The sequence below is a fragment of the Camellia sinensis genome, chromosome 9 (genome assembly GCF_055761805.1).
Source record: "Camellia sinensis isolate YWXY chromosome 9, ASM5576180v1, whole genome shotgun sequence".
Classification (NCBI taxonomy): Eukaryota; Viridiplantae; Streptophyta; class Magnoliopsida; order Ericales; family Theaceae; genus Camellia; species Camellia sinensis.
In genome coordinates this window covers 53,147,416-53,160,424 of record NC_138969.1, presented here as the reverse complement: position 1 = coordinate 53,160,424, position 13,009 = coordinate 53,147,416, and the positions used below count along the sequence as shown (strand labels likewise).

The window sequence follows — 13,009 nt, the reverse complement described above, 5'->3', positions numbered from 1 at the left end:
CAGTGTGCGAGGATATGGTTCCACCATGGCGCGGGATTGGTATGCTGAGCTCCCGGAGGGCGTCAGAGACTTAGTAGACTTGGCGGGGTTTGGCCCCTTCTGTGTCGGGTTGTCACGCTGTCCTGCCAGGAGGACCTTGATGGCAGCTCTGGTAGAGAGATGGTGGGACACCACCAATTCCTTTCATTTCTCTGCTACCGGGGACATGACCATGACCCCTTTTGACTTTGCTGTATTGACCGGCCTTGATGTCGGAGGTTGGGCCATCCCCTACGATGAAGATATGGGTGAGTGGGAGGCCGCCTGGATGTATCTGCTGGGGGCTCGCCCACCTGTTGATAGGGTTTTAGGGAGAGTTAGATACACTTGGTTCTCCTCCCATTTCCGGCGGACGGAGATGGTGCCTGAGACTCCCGAGGAGACGGAGCAGTACGCCCGTGGTTTCCTGATGTTCCTCTTCGGGACTACCCTGTTCGCCGACAGAGGGAACACCATTGGGCTATACCTGCTGAGCGCTCTAGTCGACCTATCACAGGTCCAGAGATATGATTGGGGTGGCGCCGGCTTGGCTACCCTTTATTTTTACATGAGCGCGACCTCCCGCGGGCGGGGCGATTTGCTTGGCGGCTACTGGAGAGCTTGGGAGGTACTTTCTGTCCCCTTGATTTACATTTCTGCTTTTCATTACTTGTACATTGCACATACAGCGCACTTTTACAGTCTGCATTTTGCTCTCAGCATTTCGTACTTACATTCTGCACTGCTTTTCTCAGCTATGGGCTTATGTATACTTCCCATCGTTAGCCCCAGAGCTGGAGGTGGTGGGGATTCCCGTGACCCCATATTCATTGATATTTGAGGGCCCGCACCGGGCGAGGCCTCGAGAGACCCTGGTTCGCCTGCGACAGTACTTCGACACTGTGCGACACTCAGAGGTACTTCAGAACTTTCAGTTCTTTTCATTTTCATTTTTGACTTGCTCTGTATATTCTCGTTTTCTGATTGGTTTATACATTTATCATCCGCAGATTACTTGGCAGCCTTGGGCACCCCTGGGTGATGATCTCCTACTTCAGTATACCGGAGCGTCAGGCATCTCCCGGTATAGGGTCCTGCTCGAAGGGCCAGTCGGCAGAGTCTGGTTCCTGGGGGAGCGCTTTCTGCGTCAGGTACGGGGGTATCTTTCTCAGGATGTTCCCACAGTACCTCCAGCTAGTATGCGGACTGCTGACAGGCTCTCTTACTCAGAGATAGTCGGCGCCATGCTGGGCAGCGATGCTTTGCTATATGTTGCGGAGGGGGACTACGCCACCTATCGTCACATATATTTGATGCCTCCATTGACAGAAGCTCGTATTCCGATGATGAGACCTGCCGGTATGTCATCCTCGGACCAGGCTCGGGCTCGAGCTACAGACATCCCTTCTTCTAGCCGGGCTGGCGCATCTAGAGGTGGGAGTAGACCGTTTCCTCCGACCCCATCGATTCATCCTCATCTAGGATGGCCAGATATGCCTACTGAGTTGATGGCATGGCAGTATGGGGCTAGCTCTCCGACCCCGATCCCACTAGAGCCTCCGATGCCCAGTGATCGATATGCCATTGATCCGGACTCACCACCGGTATGCTCCACTTTTCATTCATCATTCAGATGTTTAGACACCCTTCTGTTTACTGATGATTATGAACTCATTTTTGCAACCATCGCGAGGGTACATAGAGGAGGTGGTTGGACTGGTGGCCACACTCGAGGGCATGGTCCTGCGCAGAGAGGCACAGTTGTCTGTCGCGGGCATTCAGGTACCCTTCAGTTTTCTGGCATTTATCATACTTCTGATGACATGCTGATTTCTACTGCATCGATAGACCACTTGTGTAGATCACATCTGACACACACCTCACTTGTACACTGTATTTACATACATTCATTTCATGTAGCCTTTGCTTGTATCTGCGTCTGATGTACATATTTGGACTGATGTATTTGAATTGAACTCTTTGTTTTTCAGATGCCTTCTTGGTCCGGTCAGCCGCAGGCCAGGCCACCTGGGCCTCATTGGGGAGCTGGGCCATCTGAGCCTTTTCAGGGGGCGGGGTCATCTCGGCCTTCCCGAGGAGTCGGGCCATCTAGGCCTTATCGAGGAGCTCGAGGAGGGCCTGTCCGCAGGCGCAGAGCTCATGTTGTGGAGGTGGAGCCTGATGAGGAGGAGGAGGAGGAGGCTACCGACCGTCAGTTCGAGACATCTGTTGAGGAGGGAGGCTCCGGTTTTGGCTCGGGGAACAGAGGCGAGGCTGAGGAGGATCCTGAGGATGACAGCTCTGACTCAGATGATGGTGTGGAGGTTGTCCCACAAAAGAGGACCAGGCGTGCTTCTCGTTCCCGTTCCCGAGGATTTTGATGTTGCTATTTCCTGCTTTATTTTTCTTTTACTTAGTAGTTTGTAGCACTTTGCACATTGTTAGGCAGTTTTATTTTTGTAAAACTTGTACCTTTATTTGTTGTAAAGCATGATGAAATGAAATAGCTTTTGGAAAGGTGTTTGTATTTTGAACTTTTAGCATCGTATCGCATCATTTACTTCGCATAAGAATGAATTTGAGTGGTAATGCGTATTGTGTAATCACCAAGTCAGGTAGTGAACCGACGCAACAAACTAAACAACTCAACTTACTAAGATATAACAGAATCTTTAGCAAGTTTACAACTCGATAAGCAAAATGCAACAACATAAATAAACCAGACTTTAACAAAATTGCTTAAACAGAGAGCAATGACTCAAAAACACAAAACACGTCCGCTCGACAAACAACTCGATAAGCAAAATGCAACAACTCGATAAACAAAAACTCAACAACAACAAAGCGTACTCCTGACGATCTGGGCATCGGAACGCATCCGGAATGAAGGCCTTTGACTCCCCCCGTTGCATGGAAATGCTTGGAGTTCTCCTTCGAAGAGTAAAACAGGGCCGAGGAGACACACTGCAGCATTGCCAGCCATCCCTGGGAGCTGGCCGGCCATTTTTGCAAAAAGTGAATGGCTGGCCAGCCATTTCTGCAGAAAGTAAATAGCTGGCCAGCCAGAAAAAGTAGCTGGCCGGCCATTCAGTCCTACAGCCACCAGATTTTTGACACGTGTCCCCGTGAATAGTGTTTTTTCTTCTATAAAAGCCTCAACTTCGGGAACATTCATTTCATCTTAGTTTTAGACAAAGATGGAAGCGTTTCTCGCAGAAAATATCATATCTTGGATCTCTTCCCTAGATGGCTCGAAAAAACTGAATTTCCGGGGTTTCGGCTTGAATGCACTATTCACGCTGAGCCGTACTCCGCTACAACTTCCTTTTCTCCATGCCGCGGCAAGGTTCTGGAATCCAGTGACGCATGTTTTTAGCTTTAGCGGCCAAGAGATGTGCCCCACTTTTGAAGATTTTCAGATTTTGATGGAGTCCGAGTGCTCTGAAGTGATCTTGCCCCAGCTCCGTTTTGGTCACGCCCAGGCTTTAGGTCGGATGTGTGGGCTCACAGCGCACGACGCTCGATCTCTGATCTGCAGTAGAGAGCTGGACATCCTCGGCTTGATCCATCGTTTCTCCGACGCTGGTGACCGCAGTAACCATTATTGGCAGGGTTTTCGGAAACACGCCCTCTGCTTATGCATGTTGTCTCACTTTCTGCTTTCCTCGGGCTTCGGCGGGGCTAGCATTCGCCTGATTGAAGTCGCCCAAGGTTTGAGAGAAGGAAAGAGCTGTATTGCCATGACCTTGGCCGAGACACTGATGGGCTTAGATTCTGTCTATCGCCGGGAGGCGACTAGGTTTGCTGGGAGTACACTGCTACTGCAGGTAATGTTTCCCTCCCAACCTCATATATATATTTGCTCACATCACTCGACCCTCAGGCTCGACTTTTCTCTCAAAACCCTTGTCTTACTTTTCTCTCATCATACATCTCTCTATTCTTTATTCTCTCATTTTCCATCCCTCCCCTAGGTATGGTTAATGGATAAGTTGCAGGTTGTGGACTCTTGCCCAGCTTATTCAGCTCGAGGTTACTTCTTTCGGCAGCGCCTTGTCAATGCTCTTGACGAAAGGTGGTGGTTCGATTGGATGTGCAATTTGTCCGCAGACGGCATTGCTTGGCGTTGTCCTTAGCTCAGCCTCCCGGCCATGAGCTATAGTATGTCTCGGCTGATTGGGATCCAACTGGTTGGTCTAACCCACTGCGTATTCTATTTTCCGTTCCGGTTCCTACGTCAGTTTGGTCATGATCAGACCTGCCCACGGGAGGGGATTGAGTACCCAGCCGCTTTCCCGGTCCGGGGTGCACAACTTGCCCGATATGCCACGGTGTGGAGGACTAGAGAGCTCCTGGCCCCTGCTTCTACTTTCAGTTGCACTTTGTCCGATGAATGCGTGGATTGGCTCAATGAGGAAGCACAAGTTGGGCCCAGCTTGGCATCAGATGCTTCGTCCAGCTCTGGAAGGGGACACAGAGATACTTGATTCAACCATGCCCCAAATTTATTGCTTATTTAGCATTTTCAAGTTTTCGTTATGACTGTACTAAAATAAGTAACCTTGATTGTAATGCAAGAGCAGGAGAACTCTATTTTGAAATCAATGAAATTGAAAGTTGTGGTACTGAAAATTTTCCACTTTTGGTCCAAAAATGGTCTAAGTCGTAAAAAGATTGATTTGAACAAAGTCAACTTTTATTAAAACTTTTCAAAACTATTTTCGATGTGGATCAGAACTGGACACGCCGAAAATCTGTCACTGAAATGCACAACCCCCAGATCCCCGCAACTGGAAAGTTGCCCCTAGTCTGAAGAACAATGCGGCACTTCATAGCAACGGAAAGTTGCCCCTAGTCTGAGTAACTTTGCATCGTCGCGGCAACGGAAAGTTGCCCCTAGTCTGAACAGCACTGTACCGGAGATCACGGTAAATGCTGATGGATAAAGATGACTGAGATGATCGAAATGGACAAAGTTGATCGGGGAAAAGTTTATGACTGAACTTCAAGACGAAGCTGCCTACGTATCCCAAAGATGGGAATCAAGTCTTACGTAGTTCAGGCGAAGGTTCGCTCGAGTATTTTCACTCTCCTTTTGCGCTCTAACTTTTGCCAAGGCCGCCCTTTGCGGGTTTTCAACCTTGCGAGCTCAGTTTTTATATTTTCTAATTTTTTGTGCTCTGAATTTTGCCTAGGTCGCCCTTTCGAGTTTTCGGCCTAGCGAGCCCCTCAAGGATAGTATTTCTTCAACTTGTCCATATTGATCGGTTGTGAGAACTCCAAGCCATCTAGATCCATCAGAACCACAGCTCCACCTGACCAGATAGCTTTAATGATGTAAGGACCAGTCCAATTGGGTTTGAACTTGCCCCTTGGGTCGTGGATGGGAGCTCGGTTGTCTTTGAGCACCAAATCTCCTTCTCTCAGATTCCTAGACTTAACCTTCTTGTTGAAAGCCCGGGCAATTCTGCGTTGATAGCCTTGGATGTGGTACAGTGCTTTCAGGCTTCTTTCATCAAAGAGCATGAGTTCTTCGAATCTGTTTTGCTGCCAATCTGCTTCGGCTATCTGGCATTCAGCCAATACTCGTAATGATGGGACCTCAATCTCAATGGGTAGAACAGCCTCCATTCCATAGACCAATGAATATGGAGTTGCTCCAGTAGAAGTTCTGATTGAAGTCCTGTAGCCCCACAGAGCAAATGGCAGCTTGTCTGGCCAATCTCGATAGGTTTCCACCATCTTCTGTAGTATACGCTTGATATTCTTGTTGGCGGCCTCAACTGCTCCGTTGGTCTGCGGCCTGTATGTAGATGACTTATGGAAAGCCACATTGTATTTCTCCAACAAGTCTATTACTTCTTTCTTGAAATGGGAACCATTATCCGAAATTATCTCGTTTGGCACCCCGTAGCGACAGATGATGTTGTTCCTGATGAACTTTGCGACGTGCGACGCCTTCAACACCGCGTATGATTGGGCCTCGACCCACTTTGTAAAATAATCTATCGCTACCAGGATAAACTCATGCCCGTTTGACCCCTTCGGGGTAACAGCTCCGATCACGTCAATTCCCCAGACTGAAAAAGGCCACGGCGAAGTCATGTTGTACAGTTTTGACGGCGGGATGTTCACGCGATTTGCATGAATTTGACATTAGTGGCATCGCAAAACAAAACCAATGCAATCTTCCTCCATGGTTGACCAGTAGTAGCCCTGTCTGAGGATCTTTCTGGCCAGCATCACTCCATTTATGTGTGCACCGCACTCTCCCCCATGGATGGCTTCCATCAGGCGTTTTGACTCTTCAACTTCTACACAGAGCTTATGCATTCCCAGATGACCCCTTTTGTACAGCTTCCCTCCGCAGATAACGAACTGAGCAGCCATTCTTCTGACAGCCCTCTTATCCTTGGCATTTGCCCCTAGTGGATATGTCTCCTCTTCCAAGAAGTTCCAGATGTCGTAGTACCAGGGGTTGCCGTCTTGAATCTCATCTATGGCGGAAATTGACTCGTATGCCGGTACGAACTTCTGATCAATAATAACTGGACGCATCCGGACTCCAGACGGGATGTCTATCATAGAAGATAGAGTTGCTAGTGAATCTGCAAACCTGTTGTTCTCTCTTACGAGGTGGGTGAAATTTAGCTTCTCAAACCGAGGAATTAACAAATCCAAGGTTTGGTGGTAGATTATCATCCTTTCCTCCTTGACCTTCCAATCTCCTTTTGCTTGAGACACAACAAGGTTCGAGTCCCCAACGACGTCCAACCATCTTGCCCCTAGTTCCAGGGCTGTTTCCAGGCCAGCAATACATGCCTCATACTCTGCTTCATTGTTGGAAACTTTGAACCGGAGCTTGAATGCTAAAGGAATACGGGAATCATCAGGCGCTATCAGCAACACCCCTATCCCATACCCATACTGGTTTGACGCTCTGTCAAAGTACATTATCCAGGTTTCATCTTCGACGTGCAGAATGGCTTCATCTGGGAATAGATACTCAACCGCTTCATCCCCCTCAACCGGGTGGTCGGCAAGGAACTCCGCTACCGCTCTACCTTTTACTGACTTGCGCGTTACATACTTCAAATCAAATTCGGAGAGCAACAGCAGCCAGCGAGCCAGCCTACCCGTAAGTGCTGGTTTCTCGAAAAGATATTTAATGGGATCCAAACGCGAAACCAACATTACTGAGTGGGCTAACAGGTACTGCCGCAGCTTCCTGGTTGCCCATACCAAGGCCAGACAAGCCTTCTCCAGCGGTGTATAGCGGGTCTCGTAATCCAGCATCTTTTTGCTCAGATAGTATATGGCCCTTTCCACTTTGTCTTCTGACTCCTGCGCGAGCATGCAGCCCATGGTGGTCTCAGTTACCGAAAGGTACAGTATCAACGGTCTCCCCGGCTCTGGCGGTGACAGCACGGGTGGGTTCTGTAGGTACTCTTTGATCTGCTCAAAAGCTGCTTGACATCGGCCGTCCCATTGGAATTTCTTTCCTTTCTTCAGGAGACCAAAAAGTGGTTCACAAGTCAAGGTTAATTTAGAAATAAACCGTCTTATGAATTGCACTTTACCCAGAAAGCCTCGCACCTCCTTTTCAGTCCTTGGTGGTGGCATTTCTAAGATGGCCTTGATTTTGGAAGGGTCGACCTCGATGCCCCTTTGTGTGATCAGAAACCCTAGCATCTTCCCCGCTGTAACACCAAACGTGCATTTCTGGGGATTCAGCCGCAACCGAAACTCTTTGATCCTCTGAAAGAATTTTTGTAAGGCGGTGTAGTGGCCCTCTCTATCTTTGGACTTGACAATCATGTCGTCCACATACACCTCGACCTCCTTATGGATCATATCATGCAATATTGTAGTTGCTGCCCGTTGATATGTAGCTCCAGCATTCTTCAACCCGAATGGCATCACTCTATAACAATATGTACCCCACGGGGTAGTGAACGCAGTCTTCTCCCGGTCTTCGGGTGCCATCACTATCTGATTATAGCCTGAGAAACCATCCATAAATGAAAGCAAGGCGTGCCCTGCCGTGAAATCCACCAATTCATCGATGTGCGGCAAGGGGAAGTCGTCCTTCGGACTGGCCTTGTTCAAATCTCTGAAGTCTACACAGACCCGAATTCTGCCGTCTTTCTTCGGCACCGGAACTATGTTGGCCAACCAAGTTGGATATTCAGATACCAGCAGGAACCCTGCGTCAATTTGCTTGGTGACCTCTTCCTTAATCTTGAGGGCCCAGTCCGGGCGAATCCTTCTGAGTTTCTGTTTGACAGGGCGGGCCTCTGGATCAAGAGGGATCCGGTGCTGTACAATCTCAGGATCGATTCCAGGCATGTCTTCATAGGACCACGCGAAAACATCTTTAAAATCTTTTAATAAAGCGACTAAGCGCTCGCGCTCTTCTGAAGACAACGTGGACCCGATCTGAACCAGCCGCGGGTCCTTCTCAGTACCAACATTCACAGTAGTGATTTCATCCATTAAGGGTTTAACAAATCTTTCCTGCTCTTGATCAATTAATCGTTGGAAAACTGGGGGAATTTCTTCCTCGCTGTTTTCATCAAAATTTTGAAAATCCTGATTTAAGCAATAAATCAAAGGCACAGAAAAATACTCGGAAACCACATCCGCATCATTCTCATTAAATACTTCCAAGCCGTCAGATTCTTCTGTTACAATAGACTCAAAAGAAAATGAAAAAGACGACCTAGACAGGACTGTGGCATCCGGGTTACCACCCCCAGGAATACCGGACTCAGACTCAGTCGAGCTGGAATCTGATTCCGACGCAGGAGATTCGGTAGAATCAGATTCCGGCTCACTACCTGACCCGGAACTGCTAGATAAAAAGCCTTCTTCATATTGCCAGATGAGAGAAGGTGCGATAGATGCGTCCAAGATAGGCGCTGGAAAGCCCGCAGCTATTTCATCTCCAATCACAGAAACCGAAGAGTTATCCCCCAAGCACTCTTGGCCGATCGGAGGATCTGATAGTAGACTCGCCAGTGCTACCCCCATTTCAAGCTCTATGCTCTCAGGATCCACTGTTTCACATTGCTCAACCTCAGTTGGTGGGTCTGTCTGCGCTTCGGCAACGTCATCCCCAGATAATTGTATGTCGAAGAAGATTTCAAAACCAGGCACGCGCTTCCCCTTCGCGTTTAGCCATGGCTCCGGGAAGCCGCAGAATGGAAAATCTTCCCCCTCCCGGACGAAACGTCCGTTTAGGGTACCCCAGATGGGCCTGTGTATTAAATCAAATGGCTTCCCGGCCTTCTTTGCTCTGGCCCTTCCGGCCATTTCTTTCCCTTTCCTTACCCAATCCTCCTTGGTGGGCAGATAACCCAGTCCAAAGGCGTGGGGGTTGTGTGGCACTTCGGCCGACACTGAGACGCCCTTCCAGCCGCTTCTCCCTAATCCCATCCCAGGGGTATGCTTTAGCTTGTTCATGAGGTATATGGATTGTGCACTAACATACATGCCCTCATTCGCAGCCATGACATTCTGCACCACTTGAGCCTCGGCCAAAGTGAACCCCGACAAAAACACATCCTCCGTGCCGTGCTCGATCTCCACGACGGGTGTAGACACCTCCGGCGGCGGATGGATCGATGAATTTCCAAAAACGATTGCTACCCCTTTCCCGTGAGGGTATTTCAGCATTTGATGTAGGGTGGAAGAGACTGCTTTGAACTGGTGCAACCACGGTCGCCCCAAAAGTAGGTTAAAGGTTGCGGGAACGTCCAAGATATGAAATTCAATACTGTGTTGTCCTGGACCAACCTTGGTTTGAATTTTAACAGTCCCCATCACCTCTCTGCTGGTATTATCGTATGCTCTGATCACTTGGGTGGTTGGGACGAAAGCTACGGGCTTCAACCCGATTGCATATGCCGTTCTGGTCGGGCAGACATTAATCGCAGACCCGGTATCAACAAGTACCACCGGTATCCACTTATCTCTACATTCCACAGAAATATAGAGCGGTTTGTTATGGTTTGTGCCCTCAGACGGTAGCTCCTTGTCTGAAAAAATTAATGCCGGGGAGCCTCCTCCCGGAAAAACCAGCCCGACCAGCTGTTCAGGCGTGGTGTCTATGGAGAGTTTAGACTTGTCCATGGCAGATAGGACAGCTTCTCTGTGTACTCGTGATGCCATTAGCAGTCCCCAGATGGAGATGTCTGCTTGTATTTTCTTTAATTGTTTCAACACAGCCTCGTCTTCGATCTGCTTCTCCTTCTGTCTCTCCGCTTCTCTGTCTTTCCCAGATGCCTCGGGTTGGTCTATTTGTGGGGGCTTGAAGTACCGCCCACTTCTTGTCATGTGGTCCACTTCATCTAGATACCAAGTATCATCCGGTTGGTTATTCCCCCAGTCTTCATCGGTGTGGGCAAGACACAAATCGTCATCTTCCCACCACATTCCACTGGCAGCCAACAGACACCTGTCTGGCTCCGGTCCACTCGCACTCTCAGTGCTCTCTGTCCATATGCTCGCAGCATTGCTTGTCTTTGTGCACACAGCACTTTCGATCCCCTCAGGGCCTTTTGCCTTTCTGGCTCTCTCAGTTTCCTCAAACTTTCCTTGTTCCAACTGCGTCAGTACAGCTGTTTGTTCAATAGTTCCCACATCCGTAATGCCCATGTCCTGAGCGGAATTATTAACACCGGCGCTCTCCGGCGGTACAACTTGATTTTCGGCCGTTCCGGCCACAACTGATATTTCTGCCCCTGCCGGGCTCTGTTTTGGTTGAGCTTCCCCCACTGCATCCGGTTGATCTTCGAGCCATCCCGTGGCCTCCTCTGATCCCTCATAATCATTCCAGTTAATGGACGCATCCTCCAGCTCCTGATCATCGAGAAATTGCAAATTAGCAAAGTCCTCTTCTACGGTTGTCGGCTCATCTGTCCATAGCCCAGATCCATCCCCCCGGATCATGCATAGTTCTCCTGTCTCTGGCAATTCTACACTTAGCCCAATTCGGCTCGTTGATAGGATGTACTTGCTTGGATCATAGGCTCCCTCAGCAAAACTCTGCCCAGTCCCAGATTCAACAGACTCAGTCTCTCCCAAAATCTGCCCTGCCCTGCCTTCGACGGTCACCACCATCGGTTCTGGTTGGGTTTTGGAGGTGTCCACCATGCACAAGAAGTCAGTGCAATCAGGGAGGAGCACCTCCGGCTTGGGTAGGTGGGTGGGGGTAATGTTGATGCTAGGATCGTAAGATGCGACCCCAGTCTGGATAAAGTTAATTCTTTTGGGAGGAGGAGCTTGGTTATGTGATGGGAGAGGGTTGGTCGTAACATTGGGTTGGTCGGGAGGTGCGATCACCTGTTTGTCAATAAGATCTTGGATCTCATGACGCAGTCTGTAACAACGGTCGGTGTCATGACCGTGTTGTTGGTGGTATGCACAGTATTTTGACGGGTCATATGAGGGGGGAAGTGGATTTGGTAATGGCTTTGGTTCTAGGGGTTTTAAATGATTCTTTCTGATCAGTATTCCTAGAACTTTGGTCAGAGGCATATATAGTGGAGTAAAGGTTCTTTGGCCTCGTGGTTGGAACCGGCTGTTGGCTTGTGTGTTGCTTCCGGACGCGCCGGAGAATGGTGTGGCAGTCATAGGTCTTGGAGGGGGAGGGGGAGTGGTGGCGACCATACCAACTTCCGAGGCTCTCGTATTTGCAGCGCCGCTCGGGCCTGCATTGTTATTGCGATTGAAGGTCCTCCTCGGTTGTTCTCTGTCCTGGTCAAGCAGTCCTTGCCTCATAGCATCTTCTATTTGCACCCCCATATCATGTAAATCTGCGAAAGTAGGGAAGGGGACCACAATCATTCTTTGCATTAACTTCGGGTGGAGATTGCGCACAATCATCCGAATTTGATCTCTGTCAGTGGGCCTTAAAGTCATCGTCGACGCCTTTGCCCTCCATCGGATCACAAAGTCCGAGAAAGATTCCTTGGGCTCTTGCCTCGTCGTTTCAAGATCACGGGTTGTGATCTCGATCTGAGTGTTGTATGAATATTGTGTGACAAAGGCCTCAGCCATCTCGTCCCAATTCTTCTTCACCTCATCCGATAATCTCGCGTACCAATGGGAGGCCACACCCGACAGGGTTCGGCCGAATAGTGAGAGCTTCTGTTGTCGTGTTAGGCCCATTGGCCGCAAGACATCCGCAAACAGTCGGATATGGACCATGGGGTCACCAGTCCCGTCAAAACGGTCTATTTGTGGCATTTTGAACCTATCGGGGAGTGTCACGGCCTCCTCGGTATATCCATCTCCGATATCCGGCATAGCCTTAGCCCCTTGGGATTTCTTAAAGAGTTTCTCCAATTTGCTCAATTTCAGAGCCGTATGATCAACCTCGTCCTCGGATGGAGAGTCCGGGTGATTGGATGCATGAACCTTGGACAGTTGTAGTGGAATCGGGGGCGGTGCTGGCCCCGTTGGAAGACTCGTGTCCTCTTGTAAATTTTGGACAGTCGGTACAGTATTTTGGGTGTTCGGAGGAACGTCCTGAATAGCAGGAGCCTTCTCGGGTAATGGGACCCCCGCCGGAGGAGGGATTTGTTGTGAAGCAGACGCTGTGTTCTGTTGTTGCAATCTGGTAATCAACTCAGCCTGTTGGGCCATGACTGTGGCCTGCTGTTTGGAGAATTCCGCTTGACGGGCGGCATCATCGTGCATCTGTTTCATGCTCTCCTGCATCTGGCGCATTAGAGCCTCTATCCCCGATGTATTCTGTTGCTCCATCTGTCTAACTGGTATGTCTATTTCTGCAGCAGTAATTGAGACCTCAGTCCTATAGTCCTCTGATGGAGTAACCCACTGCCCTGACAACCTCTGTTCTGACACACTGCGCCTTTTCGGCTTCCTTCTGATAACAGGGGGTAGAGAATAGAACACTGGCTATCCGTCTATTAGATCCTCAGATCGGTGGAGTCGACGACCTCGTGTCCAAGGTGCTTGGGGA

The 13,009-nt window shown here is 49.4% G+C and overlaps 1 long non-coding RNA gene across 1 annotated transcript; it reads left to right on the top strand.

Moving 5' to 3' along the window:
• Positions 1-416: 416 nt before the first annotated feature.
• On the top strand, positions 417-1,148 carry LOC145799088 (uncharacterized). The gene is made up of 3 exons (XR_014341090.1): positions 417-646; positions 774-935; positions 1,029-1,148. It is a non-coding gene; the product is annotated as an uncharacterized LOC145799088 (long non-coding RNA).
• The last annotated feature ends 11,861 nt before the right edge of the window (positions 1,149-13,009 follow it).